The sequence below is a fragment of the Piliocolobus tephrosceles genome, chromosome 7 (genome assembly GCF_002776525.5).
Source record: "Piliocolobus tephrosceles isolate RC106 chromosome 7, ASM277652v3, whole genome shotgun sequence".
Lineage (NCBI taxonomy): Eukaryota > Metazoa > Chordata > Mammalia > Primates > Cercopithecidae > Piliocolobus > Piliocolobus tephrosceles.
In genome coordinates this window covers 118953162-118975627 of record NC_045440.1, presented here as the reverse complement: position 1 = coordinate 118975627, position 22466 = coordinate 118953162, and the positions used below count along the sequence as shown (strand labels likewise).

The 22466-nt window shown below is 34.0% G+C and overlaps 1 protein-coding gene across 4 annotated transcripts in view; it reads left to right on the top strand.

The window, feature by feature from the left end:
- TRPS1 (transcriptional repressor GATA binding 1) overlaps positions 1 to 22466 on the top strand; it is a 259896-nt gene that overhangs the window by 82351 nt on the left and 155079 nt on the right. The window lies entirely within an intron of this gene.

The following is a 22466-nucleotide window of genomic DNA, read 5'->3' as shown; positions in this document are numbered from 1 at the left end:
GAACACACATTCTTTCTATATGGGATTGTGTTGTGTGTGAAGTGAAACTTAATGATCTGTCTCAATCTGGGGATTTAGACTCCTAAGGCCAAAGTGGCAGCAAGTAGCTCATGGGTGTTTGTGTGTGCTGTGCACTTACTTGATACAGTGTTAGGCAGTCACTTGTTTGTCTTTGCTCTTAGCTCAGATTGAATGTTGGTTAATCATTCCTGGTGACTATGCAAAACAACAAGGCCATATTTGGAGAAGGGAGGTTTAGAATCCCAGAAGGATGTACATCTGTTACATTGAAATAACTAAATGACTTTTAAGTTTTCAGCTGCTATGACAGTATATGGTTAATAAGGAAGTCAGAAGAGATTTAAATCACTAAGAATGTAATGTCCTTGATGAGATGTTTATACAAAAATACAGAGTTTTTAAAAACCCACGATATAATTATGTACAAATGACAATGCTCGCTGTTGTCGAGTTGCCAACAAGAGGGGGAAAAATGAGAAAAGCCTAAATGTGAATAGTGTGCAAAGCGGCCAAAGAAGAGTGCCAACCATGCATTTGATATGAACAGGATCTTTTAGGGGGAAAGACCTAGTTCCATGTGGATAAAGAAAACAAAACCTCTGAGTAAGGTAAGATCCTCGATTGCTCTCTTCATACTCTGTAGACTCAGCGTTGTTAAAAAAAAATTTAGATTTTGAAAATTCATGAGCTCCCATAAGTGGTAGTTGCTCAATGCCTGACACAACACCTCTTGGACATTTTACCTTAACTCTGAAAGTTTTGAGCTTTTCTGGATAATTTTGAAACTTTGTTCGTGCACAGAAGGTAGGATCAGAAACTAGCTAACCTTTACAAAAGATCAGGTTAGGAAATAGAATTCCATTAGCCCTGTGCTTTGACCTGCGGGTCATAGCCCAGTCAGTTCTCTCTGGATGTATACTGGGAAGAAAAATTGCTCTTCCCAATGTCTGCTTGGCTGCTCTGCTCTCATTTCCTGCAGATTCTCTGAAGCCTATCTGTGCTTCTCAGTATTCTCTAGCGGAGTTGAAAAACGCCCCTTAGAGGTGCACAGTTAATTATAAAAGCTGTTACCTTTCCCATCTGTAGTCATGCCCTGGAGCTAAGAGAAGGGCTTGAATACAGAAGAGGAGATGCCCCCTGTACAGAGAGAAACAAAGAATCCTTCCTGGAGGGAAGAAGCAAGTTTATCATGAGTAACTTCGGAAAAAAGAGAAACAGTTTCTGTGCCCTTCAAGAGGGGGTTCAATTTAGGGAACTCCCTTCCAGTGAATATACATGGAGCTGCATTTTTATAATTGTTAATATTTGTTGTTTTCTCAGCATGTCATTACTCCTCTGGCCTCAAGTGACTTACGGCCTCTGGTTATAAGGCAGGAATGAAATGTCCTATGTTTCATTACATTCATACTGCATTTTCAGAGTATGGTATATTTGGGGGCCTTATATCTATGTCACTGGAACCCCTTTCCTTCCTTTTTCCACTTAAAAGTTGTTTTCATCCATGACATCTTCATTTGACGCCATATTGTTTGACTGTTTCTGGAATATTACCTTTTCTGCCACTGTTTCTATAGTCTAAGACTTTGAAATGACAATTTATTAAGCAATGGTATAAGAAACCTGAGTGTAGTGCTTGCATTTTTTCAGCAAGATGGTGATGATAATACTTTCTAAAAAATTGTTTTTCTCAATTCCTCCACTTCCTTAAATCCCTGATTTCAAGTTCTATTGCATCATTTTAACCGCCTTTTCAGTTCCTCCACATTAGCTGCTGAAGTAGGAAACCTTCAACAAGAGACTCCTTAGCTATGTTCTACAATAATAGCCAAATTCCAACCCTATAATTTATTATCTTCAAAGGCTATAATCTACTAAATTTCAGAGATCTGATAAAATTACATTAATATATGCATATACATGCATATATCTGTGGTTGTAGATCATTCTGTGGTTGTAATAAAATTTAAATCTTAAGATTCACATTTTATATTTGAATAGTGCTTTTGGAAATCACCAATTTTATTGGATATTTGGAATAGGAAGGGTAGCCAATTTAATTTATAGTGCAACATTTAGGTTATTAGCTGTATATGAAATTTTCAGTATGTACATATCTTAGATGATGCGCTTTTTAAGACACCTAACAGAATTAAGAAACAGCCCATTCTGATTGTGAATTTGACACAAATTCTACTTTGGTGGTATTGGTATTCTCAAATTATCATAGCGAATACATACCTCTAATTTATTACCCTGCCGGTGGTAGAAAAAAAAAAGCAGAATTTTGAGGTCATGTTTACTAAAGGCAAAAAGAAAAGTACTTGAAGTTTGTAGTTGCAGAGGCATAGTTATTAGTGAAGATGTCCTGTAATAATTTAAAATATACCATAGAAATAGACAAATAGAATTTACATGTTTTGAACAAAAATTATAGTAGCATATAAATATGCCTACAGAATGCATATTTATATATTTTAAACAATAAAATAGAACTCGAAAGTAACTACTTTACAATTATTTGGAAATTGTAAGCAATTTAAGGAATGTAAACTATCAGATTTAAAAAGTACCTTTTAAATTAAATAGTTTATTCAACATAGCATTAATAGAGCAAGTGTATTAATACATTTATATATCCAGTTTCTAATACTAAAGTCAAACTGAACCATTTAAAAATACTATGCAGAGTGATATCACGAATTAAGTATGGAAAACTTGCACAACAGAAAATGTTGATTTAATATAGTTCAATACTATGCTGGTAAATATTTAACATTTTAAAATAAAAGGCTGAATGTAGTTAGGATTGTGTTACAAAGCACATAATTAAATGTTGCTTTCAGCATATTAGTCTTTCTGATAACTTTTTTTTTTTTTACTGGTTTTAGCAATGAAAGTTTGCTGTACTCCTCAAAGTGAGGAAGGAAATATAAGAATCACAAGAAGAGCTAAAATTTCGAAATGTTCTCTTCATTAACATTACTGGTTTTCTCCTTTTTTTGGCCTAGGCAGGGTCAGTGTTTGGCTTAAGTTTTGTGTTCAATATGATATCATCTATGTGTATTTTTATTTAGTGAATGTCTATATTTTTCCCTTGTTATTAGTATGAAGTTGATCTTGATATAAAAATTTTAAGTTGCATGTGCCTCTTTGTTGACTACTGTGCTTTGAGCATGACAAAAGGCACATTGCCATAAACTTGATCTTATAAATTACTCTAGGAAAGCTAGACTTTATGTTGCATATTAATCACACAATATTTCTACAAAATTTTTGGGTATTTTCTTGTATTAGTAGGAAGAAGTATTAAGGCCTTCAGAATCTTTGCTACAAATAGTCTCAGCTTATATGACAACTTTAATTTATTATCTTAACATTTTTAGAATAGATCTTATAAAACATGAATCACCTCCTGAAAGTGGTCACCAACATTTATTAATAATATTTTGAAAACTCAGTGTTTTTTAGATTTAAGGTTTAGGTCTGTGAAGAAGTTAGCATGTTTAAAATTACCTGTGCTAAAAGTATAAGTAAGTTATTTTATATATTCTAATAGATGTTTCTTAACCATTTTAAACTAAATAGTGTAGTATAGTCAGCATTCATGTAAAGTTGTCTACTTTTCTGACAAGTTTTTTTTTTTATGATGCACATCTACACAAAGGTTTTTATTTTTTAGATAAACTTATGCGGATGCAATTGTATTAATCTTATTGTTTCCTGAATAAGAAATTCTGGATTTTATTTTTGTAATGGAATTTTTAGATTGGATATTCCATTGCAGAAAAGTTGGCTTTTTATCTGATAACTATATGAATAAGGATCCAAAAATTGATCATTAAGTTTCACAAAAAAATTAACCAACATCGTATAGTTTTTCATTTGTTAATAAAATACAGAAGTACAGTTAAGCTTATTTGGTTAATCTTTAGGGGGAGCTCATGGCAAATCAACATTCAGGTAAATTCCTCCATGTTATTTGCCAAAACAGAATGTTCTAGATAACTAATAGCTCAGATTCTTCCGTAGGTTCAAATGCTGTAGTTATTAGAGCACTTTTTTCTTGCACCTAGAGGAAAGATAAATCTCCTTGAGATTGATCTTGGTTTCCAGTTTAAATTTATTTAGGAAAGTCTGTCAGTTGTAACATCTACATTGTGTGCTGCTTGGCTTCAGCAGAGATGCTCAACCATGGGCCTGGGGAGTTGAGTTCCAAGTTCTGGAAGTTGAGTTCCAGCTTGAGCCACTGACTTTCAAAGGAAGGGCCTCCCGGGATCTCCGTTCATCTGTCGCTTGGAGAGGATCATACTGCCTGCCACCCTCACAGGAGTGTTGTGCAGCTTAGTTAATTAACGTTTGTCAGGCCATTTGAGATCCTCAGATGCAGAGTGCTAGATAAGTGGAAATAGTCTGATTATTTGTTCATTTTGTAAGTGTGATACCAGGACAGTACAATGCGAATGTTATTTCCCCTTTTCTTCAGCAGCGTTAAATTTATAGTTTAAAGATTGTTGATACCGGACAGACTATTGAGATGCAAAAATGTTCTTTTGGGGACAGTCTGTTGGCAGCCAAACAGACGTTTAAACAAGTGACAATGTTGAATGCCTTTGCAACCACTGACAGAAGACTGCAGGAGCTTTTTTTTAACTAAAGATGGTCTGAAGAGAAAAGTGATATTAATTGTTTTGCTCCATATTTAATTAAAATGAAAGCAAAATTCCAGTTATCATAGAGGTAGCACTGACTTAACATAATGTTTGTGTACGTAACTGTTTTCTCACCCGATTGGAACTTTTTACTTGTGCATAAAGTACCAAAGAGATCAGACTGTATCAGGAAAAATGGGAAGTGTATACCTCTCTAAACACTGGTTATGAAGCCGTGACTTTAGGCCCTGTTGGTAGTTTCTCTTTAGGTAGCAGTTGATATTTTCTTTGCCTGAGAGTAAAATAAATAATTAAAAATTATTGACTGTATGCAGAGATGCAGAATCCTTGCACACGTCTGTGCTTCTGTGCTATATAGATGTATTTCTGTTGACATCTATTTGAAAAATATATGATTTAAATTCAAATATGTTTCAGTTGAGATTTAAAAAATACAATCCATGTATCAAATTCATTATGTGTAACACCGAACATGACAATTCTGTTTTACCATGTAAAATTTAAGTAGCTTTTTCTTATTTATTGATTATTCATCTTTTACATTTATATACCATCTTTGATAGTAGAAAACAACTAAAACCAATTCCATAGGTATAGAAGTTTGGTGTTATTAGTTTGATTAATGAGGTTTTCAAGTAATCTAATTTCTTTTCTATAAGTCTACTTCATTAGCCCACACATTTTTTAAAGCACTTTCTTTTTTTAATGCACACACAATAATTGTACATATTATGGGGAACACAGTGCTGTTGTGATACATATAATGTGTTTTGGAAAGATTAGGGTAATTTCCATATCCATCACCCCAACATTTGTAATTTCTTTGTATTAGGGACATTCACTATTCCAGCTATTTGAAACTACATAATATATTACTGTCAACTACAGGCATCCTGCAGTGCTACAGAACAAACTTACTCCTCCTGTCTAGCTGTAACTTCATATCCTTCAACAGACCTCTCCCTATTCTCCCTTTGCCCCTACCCTTCCTATTCTCTTATCTTCGTTCTGTTTTTGGTTTCTACGAGATCAACTCTTTTTTTTTTTTTTTTTTTTTTTTACCTTCCACATGTAAGTGAGAACATGCAGTGTTTAACTTCCTATTCCAGGCTTATTTCACTTAAAATAATGTCCGCCTGTTCTATTCACATTGCTGCAAATGACAGAATTTCATGCTTTTTTGTGACTGAATATATTCCATTGTATGTATTTACCTCATTTTGTTTATTCATTTATCTGTCGTTGGACACCGAGGCTGATTCCATATCTTGATTGTTGTGAATATTGCAGTGAACATGGGGGACAGGTGTCTCTTTGATATAATAATTTCCTTTCCTTTGGAAAACTACTCAGTAGAGGGATTGCTGGATCATGTACGTAGTTCTGTTTGCGGTTTTTTGAGGAGCCTCCGTACTGTTCTCCATAGTGGCTGCCCTAGTTTACACTCCCACCCACATTAACAACACTTGAAAAACAAAAACAACAATGTTTTTGTAACCTAGACTGTTTGTGAGGTCTGGCATAGTTCTGCTGGCCCAGGTTTCTAAAGCAGGTGAAGCAGATGTATCTTAGTGAACTGGACTGTAGGTTTGCAGCCACTGTGAAATGTTATCCTTTAGTACAGTATCTGTTCATTATTTCCTGTATAGCTATCTTTCGCTTGGCTTCTCTTTTCCGTGGACTGCATGAGTCAGGAGATAACAGGGCCCCCAAAAGAACCCATTGTTGAGCATTCTTAGATGTTGGAAGTGAAGAGTATACAGAAGGTGGCCCAAGTTTCAGGAGCACAGGGCCAGAATAATTCAAAAATGAGGTATGTAGTGTTGATGTGAATCTGGTAATTTTCTGGCAGAGCCCAGTCTGATGGGTCCGTTTTACAGGTCCATTAATACCTAAAATGCCACAACAAAGTTATATTTTGGATTTTTGTGGATTTTGTTATTCTCACCAAAAAGGTAAATATTGTCTCCATTGTCTCATATATATGTCATATATATGTATGACATATATATATATGTAATATATATATACATATTCTCCCTTCCCTTAGATTCTGTTCAAAAACTTTCCTTGTTTATAGGCAAAGACATTGATTAGTAGACTGCTCTGGCCTTTTAACTCAAGGAAGCTTGGCAAGCTAAGTACTGCTGTATCTAGTTGTGTTATTAGTTTAAGGAAAGGCAAATTGTTTCATTGATATTTGAAGACCCTTTTTCCTTTTGGAGAAGCAATACTATTTACAGATTTTTGTTATGAACTATAATTTACAAATACAAGGAAGTCTGGAACACAACTTTATATCAGTGGTTAGGAGTGAAGCAAAGGAATCTTAGTTTTGTTTTGTTTTTCTGACAACAGCACATTTGTGATAAATTGAGCGTTTGGCATCATTGTTCATCTCAGAATTATTAAATGCCTCCCTCTCACTTGTAATTTTATATGTTAACTTGCTTCTTTTAAAAAATATAGTTTCTTAATTTTGAAGAATTCCTTTGGACATATTAATTAGGAAAAGGATAAACCATTTTCTACCATGGAAATATATATATGTGTAACATCATGAATAACCAGAAAATGCTAAGTATATACAGTATAGATATCTATTTTTAAAGGCAAAATACACTTTATAATTTTGCTAACATTAAAAAAGGTAGTGATTATGCATCAAACTTTTATGAGAATTTAGGTACAAAATGGAAAAAATTTTTTAAATAGATTTCTGGTTAAAACAATACTTTGTGTGAAGGAAGTGATAAGATCCCTGGCAACATGATTTATTGAATTGTGTTTGCCTGTAGTGTTACATTTAGTTAAAATTTTTATACAAGACTGATGCTCAATCATAAAAAAGGTCTTGGTAGACAAAACACATAAAATTTCGGGGAATTAACTTTCTGATTGTAGCTATATACATTGGGTAACACAAGAATACCTGTTTGTAGCTATCAAATTCGAATTCTTAATGAGAAAGAAAATCCGGTGAAGCTACTTTAAAATAATCATATAGGAAAGCATTACAAAAAATATTTGGTTAAAATAGAGGGATATTTATAACTGGTTGTCAAGTAATTTAGCATTCAGTTTCTAGGATTAAGCTTACTGCCTTTCCATCAATTTATTAGTGGATGGATTCCTTTCATCTTCACCAGAACTCTTTGAGGTTGAAACTATTATTATCCCCATCATTTAAATGAGTAAACAGAGGCTTGGATATTAAGTATTTTGCCTAGATCACACTGCTCATAATGGCAGAGATTAAATTCTAGCTCTGACAATTCTAGAGTCCCTGCTCATAACCATTGCTCAATATGGTTTGCTAATAAATACTTGGGTCATTGTCTACAATTTCAGAATTAATTTGTTTCATCTAAGCATACACATTTTTATGTGTGTATGTACGAAACAAAAAAATAGCTTTTTGAAATTATGTAAGTGATACATGCCTATTGCAAAAGAGTTGGATAATACAATACACTGTAAAGAAGATGAAAACCACTCATAAATCCCAACCTATAAATACTTTTGTGTTTATATTTTGGCATCTAATGTATCCTTTATGTATATTTAAATATATATTTTATTCAAGTATAGGATTATGTACCTCACTGTTCTATAATTTTCTTTTTTAATTTTTCAGTGTATCGGGGACATCTTTTCTCATCAACAAATACATCCCACAGGGTTCATTTTTGTGCTTCATTATACCATGGAATAGTGACATCCTAGTATGTTTAAGACATTCCCTATTAATGAATATTTAGGCTACTTCCAATTTTTAATTATAAAGAACATTTTGAAGGACCTCCTTGTACATATTATTCTGTTGCTTTATCATCTTTTTGGGATAATTTCGTGTAGTGTATTTCCAGTTATTTAAATGAGAAAGTACATGATTTATTAAAAAAGGTATTTAATGTCCAAGTCACTATTATCTAAAGGGGTGATTTTTAAGCTATAAAATAATTTGGCTCATAAAAAATGCATGGGAATAATATCCTAGAAATATTTAAGGATTAACTTCTAACTCATAAATTGTCTTATTTAATGATAGATACAAAAACTTAGGAGAAAAGCAAGTGACAATTCTATCACATATATAGAATACAGTACATGCTCGATACAAGGTAAATAGCATAATAATCTTACCTTATATTGCATATGCAGAGTAGTTTATTCTTTAGAGAAATTGATTTGCAAGAAGAACTCATTTTCTTAAGCAGAGTTGAGTCAAGGGTTTTAATTGAAAACGGTCTACTCAGGCTTTACCTTTCTCGGGGGAATAATTTCTCTCTTTTCTCTGCTTTTGCTTTGCCTCTGTGGATGATGCTCCTGCTACTCTTCACAGTTTGTCAAACCAGTTTTGAAGTTTTCGCCTTCCCCAGATGTATGTTGGATGTGTGGGTCATGGCATGGGCTTTGAGGGAGTACAAGAGAAAAGAATTGATTTCTCTTTTCTTTAAAATAATGGCATCTAATTATCTTTGTTTTTATTTGTTGCTGAAATATATAAAATGCATATTGATTCTGTTAAGTATTTTTCTTTGATAAAGTTGTCAGAATGTCAGAATATTCTTCTTTTCTGTTATTGATGCCTAATATTTCATACATTTGTGAGGTAAACGTGGGTAGTTTTGCAAACATAGAATAAGTAATGGTTAAGTCAGGGTATTTGGGGTATCCATTATCTTAAGTATTTATCAAAATTTCAATGTGCTGGTAACATTTTAAGTCCTCTCTTCTAGCCATTTTGAAATATGCAATATATTGTTGCTAACTATAGAATATTATTACTGTTTTTTATGAAAATTTGAAGGAGCAGGAGCAAGAATACTTTCTGAATTAACATTGCATTTGTGCTACCTATATGCTACAAATACTGATTCTCAGGCCACTCTTAACCATACATTCATAAAAATATGTATGATGTTATTTCTGAATGTTTAAGACAAACAGGTTAAGTCACTCTTCTATATGGAATCTAAAAATGTACAAACACTACGTTTGAAAGATACATTCACTTTACTTAAAAATAATTATTTGCTATTTTTTAAAAAAAGACTCAGTGTGGAACTTTTGAAACAACCGCTTTTGTACATTGAACAATGAAAAAAACTTTACTTGTTACATTTTAGAAGTATATTTGTTTTTAAAAGCGTGGTATAATTGAAGGCAGTGCTGGCTATATTTTAGGAGATGCACATATTTGACTTATCTAAATCTTAATGTCAGAAATTGGCTACCCAAAAGTTTCCTGGTAATACAGGAAAATCTATCCTCTTTGCCTGACTTACAAATTCATTCTAAGAAAGTTGGATTTTATTTTATTTATTTATTTTTGAGACGGAGTCTTGCTGTGTCTCCCAGGCTGGAGTGCAGTGGCGCGATCTTGGCTCACTGCAAGCTCCACCTCCCGTGTTCACGCCATTCTCCTGCCTCAGCCTCCCCAGTAGCTGGGACTACAGGCGCCCGCCACCATGCCCGGCTAATTTTTCATATTTTTAGTAGAGATGGGGTTTCACCGTGTTAGTCAGGATGGTCTCGATCTCCTGGCCTCCCAAAGTACTGGGATTACAGGCATAAGCCACAGAAGCCAGCCGAAAGTTGGATGTTTTTAAAGTGTAAATTGTCTGGATGGACAGTCTATGGTCTACAAATTTACTATCCAGCTAATACACTGTCACAACTTTATGCTGTGTGACTACTGGGTGTTTTTGAGTTTTGAAAATCACAGCTTTCCACAATTCACATGCGATTTAAATATTTTTGAAGAGTCTAAAATATATACTACCGTTTGAGGTTCCAGTTGGGTTTGGAGGTAGGTAAGCTCCACATTTAACTCTGGCTGTGGTTCAGGCCTGCCTGTATTTTATTTTCTGGTAAAATTAGATGTTATGTTTTCTTTTTGCTCTTCCCTTGTGATGTACTGGAAAGTGCTCTGGATTGGAGGAAAGGAGGCTTTGTGTTCTAGACTCACATCGTGACTAACTAGCCGCGTGACCCTGGGTGAGTCACTCAAGCCTCATACACAGTTTCCTGCTTTGGAAGATTATAGTTTGAAGTATGCAGTTTCTCAAATCTCTTTACAATTGCAGCGTCAAGCAAATCTAGAGTGAAGTGAATTTCCTCTAAAACTTTAAGCATTCAGGTCTATAAATTGATACCTGAGGCAATTTTAAGACAAAAATCTTATATTTTAGACGTAATGATGCTGATGTCCAAAGATACATATATATGTATATATATGAACTACAAATTCTTAAATATGATTTCCAGCCAGTAGCTGAGAATCCATAAGTTATAAGCACCTGTCACATATACAGTCTGAAAGCTTCAAAAATTATATTCTTTGAACTTACCTGGTACAAGAAAGTCCATTCTTTGGAAACAACTTTGCTACAAAAGAATCATATTAAGGGGCTGCTTATGAATGAAGTTAAAGGGAAGTAAGCATAATGAGAAAATAATTCGGTGAGAAAGTGACATGCTTAAAGTCTCCTGCCTCAATTTCTTGGCATTGAGCGATGATGCCTGTTTTGTTCACAGTCAGATGTTCAAGTCAGAATTTTGGATGCAGAAACTAATTTTAGTAGGTGGGGTGCAAATTTCTTATGAGTCCACGAATAGACTCTAATCCCAGCTGTTTCATTACAATTATAAAAATAAAATTGGCTGTGAATCATTCAAACTCTGTTTAATGGATGTGAATAATTCAGTTTCATCCCACGGAAATCTTAAAACTATAAACCTATCTTTGTTCTTTATGTTCCTTCAGAGTTCATATGTCATTACTCATATATGAATTATTTGAAGTATAGGTGGTCATGATGAAAGTGACCAAATTTCTACTTGGCTCCTGTGGGTTTCAGGAGAGGAAGTAGCCTCCAGGGTGAGGCTAGGGATTAAGTGGAGAAATAAATTGGAAAAAGTCCAGGAAAAGAGAAAAGGATGTTAAATTAGGATTTCTTGGCATTATCTTTCCTATTAAGATATATGTTCATTATAGACATTTTAGAAAATATAAACAAGCAAAAAGAAGAAAATAAGTTATCAACTTTTTAATGTGTTTACTTCTGGACACAGACACACATGCACACTCAGACATGCTCACTCACACCCATAGACATGCACACACAAACATACACACATAGACACGCACACACAAACACACACACATAGACATGCACACACAAACACACACACATAGACATGCACACACAAACATACACACATAGACATGCACACACACACATACACACATAGACATGCACCTGCAAACATGGATTTGTACGTTTATTATTAAATAACTTTTAGTTTCATTTTCTAATAAATTATATACTTTTTTATAACAGTTTATATTCTGCTACATCATATTTATTGACTTCATAGAATTTCACTATATGTTGTACTAGTTGTCCTAGAAAAGTTGTCTATTGATTTCTTATTGTTGGACATTTATTTCTAATTTTTGCTATTATCAGTAGTGCCACTTTTATTTAGTATCTTTATAGCTGAATAATTGCAACTTGCAATTATTGCAATAGTAGAGTTTATTGGCAACCGTAGGTCACGTTACCAGATCGTATATATATACTCCTGAGAAACAGGAAAACAGTATTATTTCTTGTCTTTCATTAATTCAAATTGCATCGCAGTGATAGCTAAGAAGTAGAAACCCTAAAGTGTTTTTAAACATTATTATAGGGGAAAAAGTGAATAACTATGATGATTTGAATAAAGTGCATTTCTTGAGCACCAGCAAAGAATCAGTCAGGTATCGATTTTACTTTCATAATTGAAAGATTTTTCAGTCACTGTGACATTCAGAGAATATTTCATAGGACAATGCACTTATAAAGTTATACATATGTGGGGATTTAACTGCCTCCAAAACATTTCTTAATGTGTCAAATTTCTTAATGTGTTTTGGTGAGCACATGAAGTCGATGCCAGGAACTACTCGGTGAAGTGTTTGGTGCACAAACTGAATTTTGAAATATTTAAATTTAGTTTCATTTGCTTACAGCTATTTATACAGCTTATTATAAGATAAGAAGGAAAATCAGGTGTTACAGTAAAGACTACAACACTATTCTATGTCCTTTCTCTTTTCAGTTGCTTCTCCAAGCATTAGACTTCTCTAGGCAAGTCCTTTCATAACACTAAAGATTCACTGTATTTGGTAGTTCATGAAATTTTAACAAAACACACTTCTGTTTGTGGGATTAGAATGCATGTTGGTGAGTGTTCGAATTTAAATATATTGTTACTCATATGGATTCAGAATTTATTTTCAAAGAACAGATATTCATTAGACGAAACTAACCTATACTCAAACTTGAAAGAAATAGAAATAGAAATATAAGAAGTAGAGAATAACTTTGTAGAGTTAGTTCATGATATACTGGTCTCTGAAGTTTCTTGTTGTCTGATAAATATTAATTTAGCACCTGCTAGGTTTCAGGCAGGAACTGTGGAAGAACTTATAAAGGGTATGAAAATGAGTAGATCAAGATTTCTGTACTCAAGTTATATACAAATAGCTGTAGGTGATAAGACAGGTATGGTGACAGCTAAAATACAATCAGATTTCCATAAAAGAGGTGAAGGGAGATGAGAATGATTATGATTGTTTAAAGAGGAACAGATCACATTGTGTTGAGAGAATTGACTTAGCTGTCCCAAAAGATTTTCTGAGCTTGTTTTTGAAAGAAAGACTGGACTTTTAGCAGGTGAATATGACAACATGAAGGGTAAGCCATATAGAGGAAACAATGTAAGTTACAAGGGGCAGTTTCAGGATATAGAAAAGAGAAAATCTTGATAGAAAGGTAGGTATGGTATAGTATGAGGAGCTAAGACTTGACATACAGGTTAGGATAATTTTCTAAAATGTTTATTTGAAAAACTTTGTCTCAGAAGGAAATAGGGAACCATACCAGGATTTGGGTGAAGGATAATTTGATCAAACCTTTAATAGGGTTAACATGACCATCTTAACATAGGTTGGCATGGAAAGGAGATGGACAGGGTTGAGGTGACGAAGACTTATTAGGTTGATCTCTTACTCTATGAGTAATAACAGGGAGCCCACACTAGGGTAATGATGTTGGGAAGTGATTTCTGTAAATATGCTGGGCAGACAATCTTCAAGAGTTAGCAAAGTTGGTATGTGCGGGTGACAAAAAAGAGGCTTTGGGTTTTGATGACTGGAAGGAGACAAATGATAGCTAATCTAGCTAATCTTTGATAAAGACTAATTATGGGCAAGGCTTTACTCTTTGTTTGTAGTAATTTATTTAATCCTCATAATAACCCCTTTATATAGATGCTGTATTTTCTCCATTTTACAGAGAGGAAGTAGAGCCTCAGAGATGTTACGTCATTTGTCAAAAGTCACCCCGCTAGTGAATGACTGGATCAAACTGGATCATGTCCAAGTAGCCTGGCTTCAAAGTTCACACGCTTTACTATATTTATTCTTTTTCTCTTTTTTCGTTTCTTTTCTTTTCTTTTGAGATGGAGCTTTGCTCTTGTTGCCTAGGCTGGAGTGCAATGGCACAATCTCAGCTCACCACAACCTCCACCTGCCAGGTTCAAGCGACTGTCCTTCCTCAGCCTCCCGATTAGCTGGGATGTGCCACCACGCCCGGCTGATTTTGTATTTTTAGTAGAGATGGGGTTTCTCCATGTTGGTCAGGCTGGTCTCAAACTCCCGACCTCAGGTGATCCACCCTCCTCAGCCTCCCAAAGTGCTGGGATTACAGGCCTGAGCCACTGAGCCTGGCCTGTATTTACTTTCAATGTATCATTAGCAGCATTCTAGAGTTAGCTGTTTTGTGAGGGTAAAATAATGAAGCTGGTTTTGTACTAACCAAGTTTGTAAGGATTCAGATGAAAATATCTAATGGATAGCTGGAAACATTGGCTCTCATGGGGAATAGAGGAGTTGGAATGACTTCCAAATTAATTGACGTTCATTTAATAATCGAATATAAACTGAAAGCCTAGTTTGTTCACAATATTACAGGAGCAACATTACCATGACTAAGCTATAGACACTGATTCTTTAAGTCTTTTGCAAACCAGTAACAAAAATAATATTCAATAAACCGATTACGGCGCAAGAAAAAAGAGTGACAGGTACCACAGAGCGAAAAATAAAATAAAAAAAGAAAAACACAACAAACAAACAAAAACAAAACCATAACAAAATGTTGCAGAAATTTAGAAAAGGAAATGACCCCTTCTCAATTAATCTATCAAGGCAGGTATTCCAGAAGAGGTTGCTTATCAGTTGGTTCTTGAAAAGTGGTATTTGGAAAGCTTAAGAAACATAGTACATTAACCTATGGAAAATCTAAGCCAAGGTTGAACTTTTCACTCCAACTAAAAATCTATGTTAAAAAAATGAGTGAGGCCCCCTCTGCAGTGAAAGTTACTATTTTGACATTTGTGAGATCAAATGTTAAGATCCTCTGAGTATGTCAAAATCTTTTCCTAATTGATAGGATTCAGAAACACCACAAAGACATGAGTGCTTTAAGTGTCTTATTGTAACAAGCTAAACTAAAAGAAGAGTAAGTTTTAGAGCAGAAGGTGGGTATTTAAATCAAAGTCTAAAATAAAAATTTAATTGTTTATGTAAATAACTTCAAAATGTTTATTTTCTTTTAAATATATAACTATATATGTAGGGTGTGTATATATGTAAATAGTGCTTATTCAGATATAGGTAAAAATAGCCGTGCTATTTAGGATCATATATTATCAAAGAAAAAATATACATGACAAAATTCTTGAATACATATTTAAAAATGAATGCCATATTTACTGTGCCTGTATGATAGATTCATTATATATAAGAACTATCAGATTTTAGTTTTATTTATTGGTGTTCTGATTTACTCTCTAATCATTTCTCTTAGATTTAACCCAGTGGCTCATTTTCAAGTCTTGTTTAATGTCTTATTTTATAATTGAGAAAAAAGAGAAATGCTTGCCTGTGATATATCACCTGTTGTTTAATGGCTAACACTGTTACATATCTTAATACTGTATCACATTAAGTCATTTTAAAAGCATTCTGCTTTCCCTTTTGTTTAAAATTCCTACAATCCCTGGGATATTGGTAGGGGGTTAATGGAAGTCCTGATTAAAATCTTCCAAGCTTTAAGGCTTTCAGTTCTTGTAAACAATTTGGATCTGAGAGATAGGCCTATTTATGACTTTTTACTAGCCTGTTTACCCATTTAATGTTAAGAAAAAAATATGCTTTTTAAAAGTTTTGTTATAATAAGTACAAATTAAAATGCCTTTTAAAAAAAATCAACCACACTTTGTTGTGTGATGATCACAGAATTTATGGTAGTTCTTTTGAAAATTCTCCGAAGATGTATTATAATCATTTTAAAAGTAAAGGAACTACCCTGAGTATACCAGTTTTCCATTATTTTAAACAAACCTTTTAAGTTTTATATCTAGATTGCTTTTAAGTAGTTATTCCCAAACTTGAAGGACTATGAACTCTAATCATAATCAATCTGCACTTGTGTCATAATAGCTAACCTAACTATAGTGGGTGAAAGTCTTGGAAATAGGTAATAATACAGTTGGAGTTTACACTTGGACTCACAGTCCCAGTGCAGATGATTGATCCAGTGGACCAGCCCAAGCTAGTCCCACCTTTCTTATGACTGGCAACATGGACTGCATAGTATTCTGGTTTAGTCCGAAGTCTTGGTTATTCTAGTTTTAATGAACAAACATGATGAGTTTCAAACATGGTGGTTTTGGTTTACATGGGATTGAGTTGGCATGCATGTAGTTTCCAGTTATGATTTTAATGTATCAATGTCATGGCAATGTTGGGGTTTGTGTGATATTCCCTGGGCTTGAAATTGAAGTTCATTGAAGTGTGTGTGTGTGTGTGTGTGTGTGTATGTGTGTGTGTGTGTTTGAGGTTTTTCCACTAAAAGCAAGGAGCTTTTAGACAAGTATGGGACACAGTAGAACAACGACATGAGAGATACTGCAAATACTAGTTCTTTTAATTTATCCATTTGCAAATTTTCCTCCCATACCAGATTTAGAGCTCCTGAGGGCAGTGCATTTTCATGTTTCTGTTTCTTATTGGCCCTGTTATACTGCTAATCTTTTAGGAGGTCTAGAATCAATATATCTTTAATTGAATAGAATTACATGAGGAAATATGCATTTTTAAAATTTGGAAAACCATATTTTATTTCCTATATGAGACTGCCATACCACCTGTGTAAATTTTCTACCATTAATTAAGTTTATAATTATAAATTGATTATTATTTGAATACTCTTTTTAGGACTGATGAATTAGTAAATTATTACTTTGTGCATTATTTCCAGTAACCTTTAGGGTATAATATTATCTAGTGAGTTACTTACTCTGGGAAAACTCAATTACAGCAATTTAGGGTTCATATAACAATAAAAAGTATTTGAGCTTTAATGGAACATCCTAACACTTGATATATATCTATATCTACATGTATATCTATGTATATCCCTTTTTCTGAGTTATCTGGTGAAACAGAGATTTCTTAAGGTTTATAGAATTTTGTGACACAGGAATCTAGAGACACAATCTGCCAGTGCATTTCTAGGTTTTAAAAGTTTCAGTTCAAACCTAAATTGTCTATTTTTTAAATCATGACTCCAACATTTATTTTTTATATACCTTCTTTTTTTAAATAAAATTAACTATGGATTCAATTTCGGTTGAACTTAGTCTTCTACACAGCTATATTGTTAGTTTATAGAACACAGTGCTACCAAGTGTTGAAACAAAAATGTGAAAAATGATTTACCATACCAATATACTGCTTCCTTCTAAAAAAGGGAGATATTTTAGAATATTAGATACTGGGCTCAAGATAAGCAAAAATGTGTAATGGCACCATTTATCTAGATCATTTTATGACCAACTCAGAGAAGCAAAGGCATATAGCCCCGAAAGCGTGATAAGAAGAAGGGAAAGATACTAGTAGATATTATTGCTTAAGCCTGCAACATGACTTAACTAGAGACAAACCTGGATAGGAGAATATTGAAAGCTTTTGTGAACTCAGGAATGCATACGATATTTGTACTACAGTCCCAACCTCATCATCTTAATCTCTTTGCCTAGAAAAGATGAATAAAAGTACAGGTTATATTTATGAAACTGAAATCTATGAAGGCGTGGAGCTCTTTTCCACAAGTGGGAGTTCTTGTCTGTTTTCTTGACCCTTTAGCAAATTAGTGGAAGTAAAGGAGGGAGAGAGAGTATAGCTGTATGGAAATAAAGTTGGTGAAGTATTCTGTTCTTTTGTTCTTAGCCTTGATGTTGAACTATGCCTACACTATGCTATCCCTCTGGTACCAGATTTATTGCCTGCCAGGATTGGAATTCATGCAGAGAGGAAGGATTCATGAAAAAATAATCAAAGTCAGGAAAGTCTTTTTCTGTAATCTTGTCTCATACAGTGAGTTATTTTTGTCTGGGTAGTTTACGGGGATGTAACTCCTTCAGTCATCTAACCGTGGTGTAGTAAAAGTCATTTGCAGGAAATGAAACTCCACTTTGTTACTTTTTTCACTTAAAGGCTAATCTGATTAGCTTTAAAACATTTGTTCATCTTTTAATTCAGTATTTGTACGATGCCTATGGAAGACATATGGATTTAAATAAAACTTGGCTAACCATCTGCCGATAAGGGAAAGTGAGATGCTAAATCAGAGAGGCAGGAAAGTCTATTTCAGTAAAAGCTATTTTGATCTGAAATACTGTATGTAGGCAGTCGTACAGAGCGTTTTAATTGGGAGGATATTGATGTATGCTAGTAAAAGAAGTGTATTTGCTGCTATGGTTGAAGTTATGTAACCATTAAATTTCTATGTAAGTTTAGAGATGTGGAACTATGTGAAATTTTGATCCTGTTAATTATATTTTTTCCCTAAAAAAGCCATTTGTGGAAAAAATTTTTCTGATGTAGTTTTTAGAGCAGTGGCACATTTTATATCTCATGCCAGAAACTAGAACATAAAATATCAACTTTTCAAATAAATTAACTAGAAATAAAGAACAATTTATGCAGTGCTAATTTGTTGATTTTTTTTTAATAGTAAACTATGCTTTAAAAATTTAACTTTGGGGAAATTAGAAAGAAAAAAAGAATATCTTTTCTCATGATGGTAAAATGCTGATGTATAAAGCTGAAAAATTTATAATTATGTCATATTTATGTTTTAATTTAAAATTGTGATAGTTTAGTCATCTAAGCATTAAGAAAGATAAAATATTATCTGAATTGCATACATATATTTGCATATATGTTCATGTATATACATTCAACTTAATCCTCATAAATAAGCCTTATTTTTATTGTTCAAATTAATTGTTCATTCTTTCATAAAGTGTGTCTGGTATGTATTTCTTGCTGGGGGAGTACAAGGGTCAATAATACATGCTATCTGCCTTCTGGGAAGAAGTATGGTAATGGGTCAGGAATTACGCCAGTCACCATCAGTCACAGTCATCATCTCGGTTAATCCTCTGAATAAACATTATGATGTTGAGCATTGTCAACTCAATTTTAATGATGGCACTAAGGTATAGAAAAGTTAAATAAGTTGCCCCAAAATAACACAACTGGTTTAAAACTCTCTGTATGAGAGATATTGAAACCCTAACCTCTTACAACTAGAAGGTCACTGTATTAAATACTCTAATCCCTGAAATATCATGAATGCTGAAAGAGGATTTAGACTCTACTACACAGCCACCCTGAAAAGAGCTGCAGGAAGTACTGGGAATTTTATTAACATGGCAGATTGCACATTAGGGACAGAAATGGACCAAGGAGCACATGTGAAGTCCACATTGATAGAGGTGCCTGGTATGGGCTCCCCGTCTCTGCCCAGATGATGTAGTTGTGACCTGCTGGGTGGCGCCTTCTTGACAAGGATCCTTGCTTTAGATAGTTGGAATATTTTATGTTATCAAGCTATTTAGAAATTTTAAGTCGCTGCAAAAGTGCTCATTCCAAATTCTGTTTCTTGCCTTTGCCTTGACTCCATGTCTGAATATTTAGGAAGATTCGATATTGGTATAGAGAGGTATCAATTTTTATAATATTTTATATTCACAAATAAGCAACCTGTTTCCATCCATTAAAAACAGTGTTGCCAAAGATATCTTGTTCACAGATCCTTCTTTGCCAAATTCCTGGAAGTGGAATTGCTGTATCAAGGACAATGCACCTGAAAAGTGGACAGGTAATGCCAGATTTCTCCCTCCCTTTCTAATAACAGCAAATGAATTGAGAAGTAATTGTGTCCATTTATAATTTCATTAAATTAGGATGGAAATGAAGGTAGAAATGAAGAATCAACATGTGGAAAAAATATGTCTGTAACTAGGAATTGATGTACTGAATTTTTCTGTCCATATTGATGTATTATTCCCTTGATGGCATTTTTGGGAGCAATTATTTCAACATGTGGTGAATCTTTTTGTTCATCTGTCTCTCTGTATCTGGAACAAGTATATCTTGAATATACCTGAGGCCTAAAACTTGGTGTTAACCAAACTTTCCTCTCAGTGGTGTAAACTGCCATAGGTGGCAAGAAATATTCCAGGGAAAGAAATGTAAATTTTCTCAAATGAAAAGATGTGTGGGTTTATTTAGGATAAAAAGCAGAGACATAAATGCTACAAACATATATGGTATTAGAGTCATTATTACATTTATCCTATCAGGTTTTGAAGCACTATTTTTGCCTTAGTTTCTTGCATCAATTTTTCTCTTCATTTTTCCATCTTATCTCTTTCCTTTCACAGAATGGTTTGATGAATTTATAGGCACTAAACCATTTTTAATTACAAATCTCTTGAAAACATATCATCTGACTAAACTTCGAGACGAAATAAAAATGTGCGATTATCCCGATTTATTTTAACTTTTGTAACTGTCTTAAATTTTTACAGATAGAGGATCAAGTTACAGATAGAGGATCAAGTTACAGATAGAGGACAAAAGTGATGAAAGTCTGTTTTATTTTTTCTATTTTCTGATTTCTGGAATATTGCCATTTTCCACATCTTTTCTGACCTTAAGAATGCCAGCTGGCAACTAAAAAAGAAAGAAGAAGAAAGAAAAAAGATGCAAAACCAACAGCAAAACCCAGAAATCATGGCTTCCCTAAGCCATGCCCTTGGCACTGCCCCTCCTTTAGTGCTACATCACCTGGAGCTCACTAGCAAGGTTCTAGATCTGGATCACTTCCATTTTCTATTTTGCCAACAGGCCTTGAGCAACAGGTGTGTATTCTTCTTGTTGCCCCAGGCTTGAAGGAACTGTAGGGTAGCTTCTGTCCATAATTCTGACCACTTGCCTTTTGGCAATCTGTTTAGTGGCTTTAGGCTCTTCTATCAAGACCATCTTGTAGACTGGGGGTTGTCCAGAATTTTATGATACATGCAACGTTCTGACCACCTGCTAAGACTTAAATGAACAGGCTAAGTATAGATATTCTTTCTTTCTCTCATACTTAACTTTTGCCCACACACATTAGTATCAAACATGGTATGGTAGTACATATATCTGTAATTCAATATGTACGGTTTTCTTTAAAATAGGATATGGCCACGAATTTGCTAAAATCTATGCCATAGTATGAGGATAACTTACTGATAATATGGTACAAGATTAGGTAAATAATGTTGTTTATATGAGAACTTAGAAATTCCCTCACCTTGAAGTTTCAAGTAAATGTTTTTCGTCCTTTTAATTTGGTGTGATAAGAAATACTGCCTTTGGTGCAATCAGAATTATGTAGCATGATGCTTCTTCTTGGTGCTGTTATTTTTACTGCAGTAAATATTTATTTTAGTTGGCATTGTTGAATTACCTCATTTGTGAGCACAGCTGGTAAAGCTATGGTTAAATTTTATTGCTTTTACTCTTAGAATCACTTTCTCAGCTAGTTTACCTTGGAGAGAAAACTTCTACATTTTCCACCAAATTACAGAAGCTGAGAAAATTGGGTGGAATTTTTTTCTTTTTTTTCTACTTAAAATGTGGTTACTTTGTAGTACTTTGGCGAACTCACTAGTATATGTATGAAAGCACATGCTCATCAAATGGAAAATAAAATCAAAACAAGGAACTCCAGTATGTTTAGTAATAAAGAAAGCAAAAAAACCTGTCATTTTTTCCAATGCAATTAAATACAAAGAGACCACTAATATTACATTTATCTAATTCATGTCTTCTCGGCAATATGAACCATTGCACATGTTCCTCCACCTCTTTAGAGAGGGATGTATGCTGTCAGACTTTACCAATGAAATACGCAGTTGGGATTTTGGAAATATTTTGCATCTCCTTGCAGGGTAGCCTGCTAAAAGACAGTGTTGTAGAACCATTTCCCAGGGCCTTCTAAACTTAAAAAAGAAAAACACCTGTAGCTGTCAGCACTACTTTCAGCAAACAGTCCACATTGTTACGTGTCATTTAACTACTTTCTGCTTGTCAGCAGGAGTCTTTGTTTCACACCTAAGAGTTGTCACATCAGAAATCAGAATAAAGGCCTAAGGTCTCTATTCCCATAAGGCAGTAACATGTTATGTATTATTTTCCCCTAAGTATTCTCCATCGACTCACCTCTCTCCTGGAAAGCTACATGTTGATTCGAAGCCCCTATATATATAGTGTAGGATATGAAGAAAAACATGTTTGACTGTTTAGTGACAGTCTTT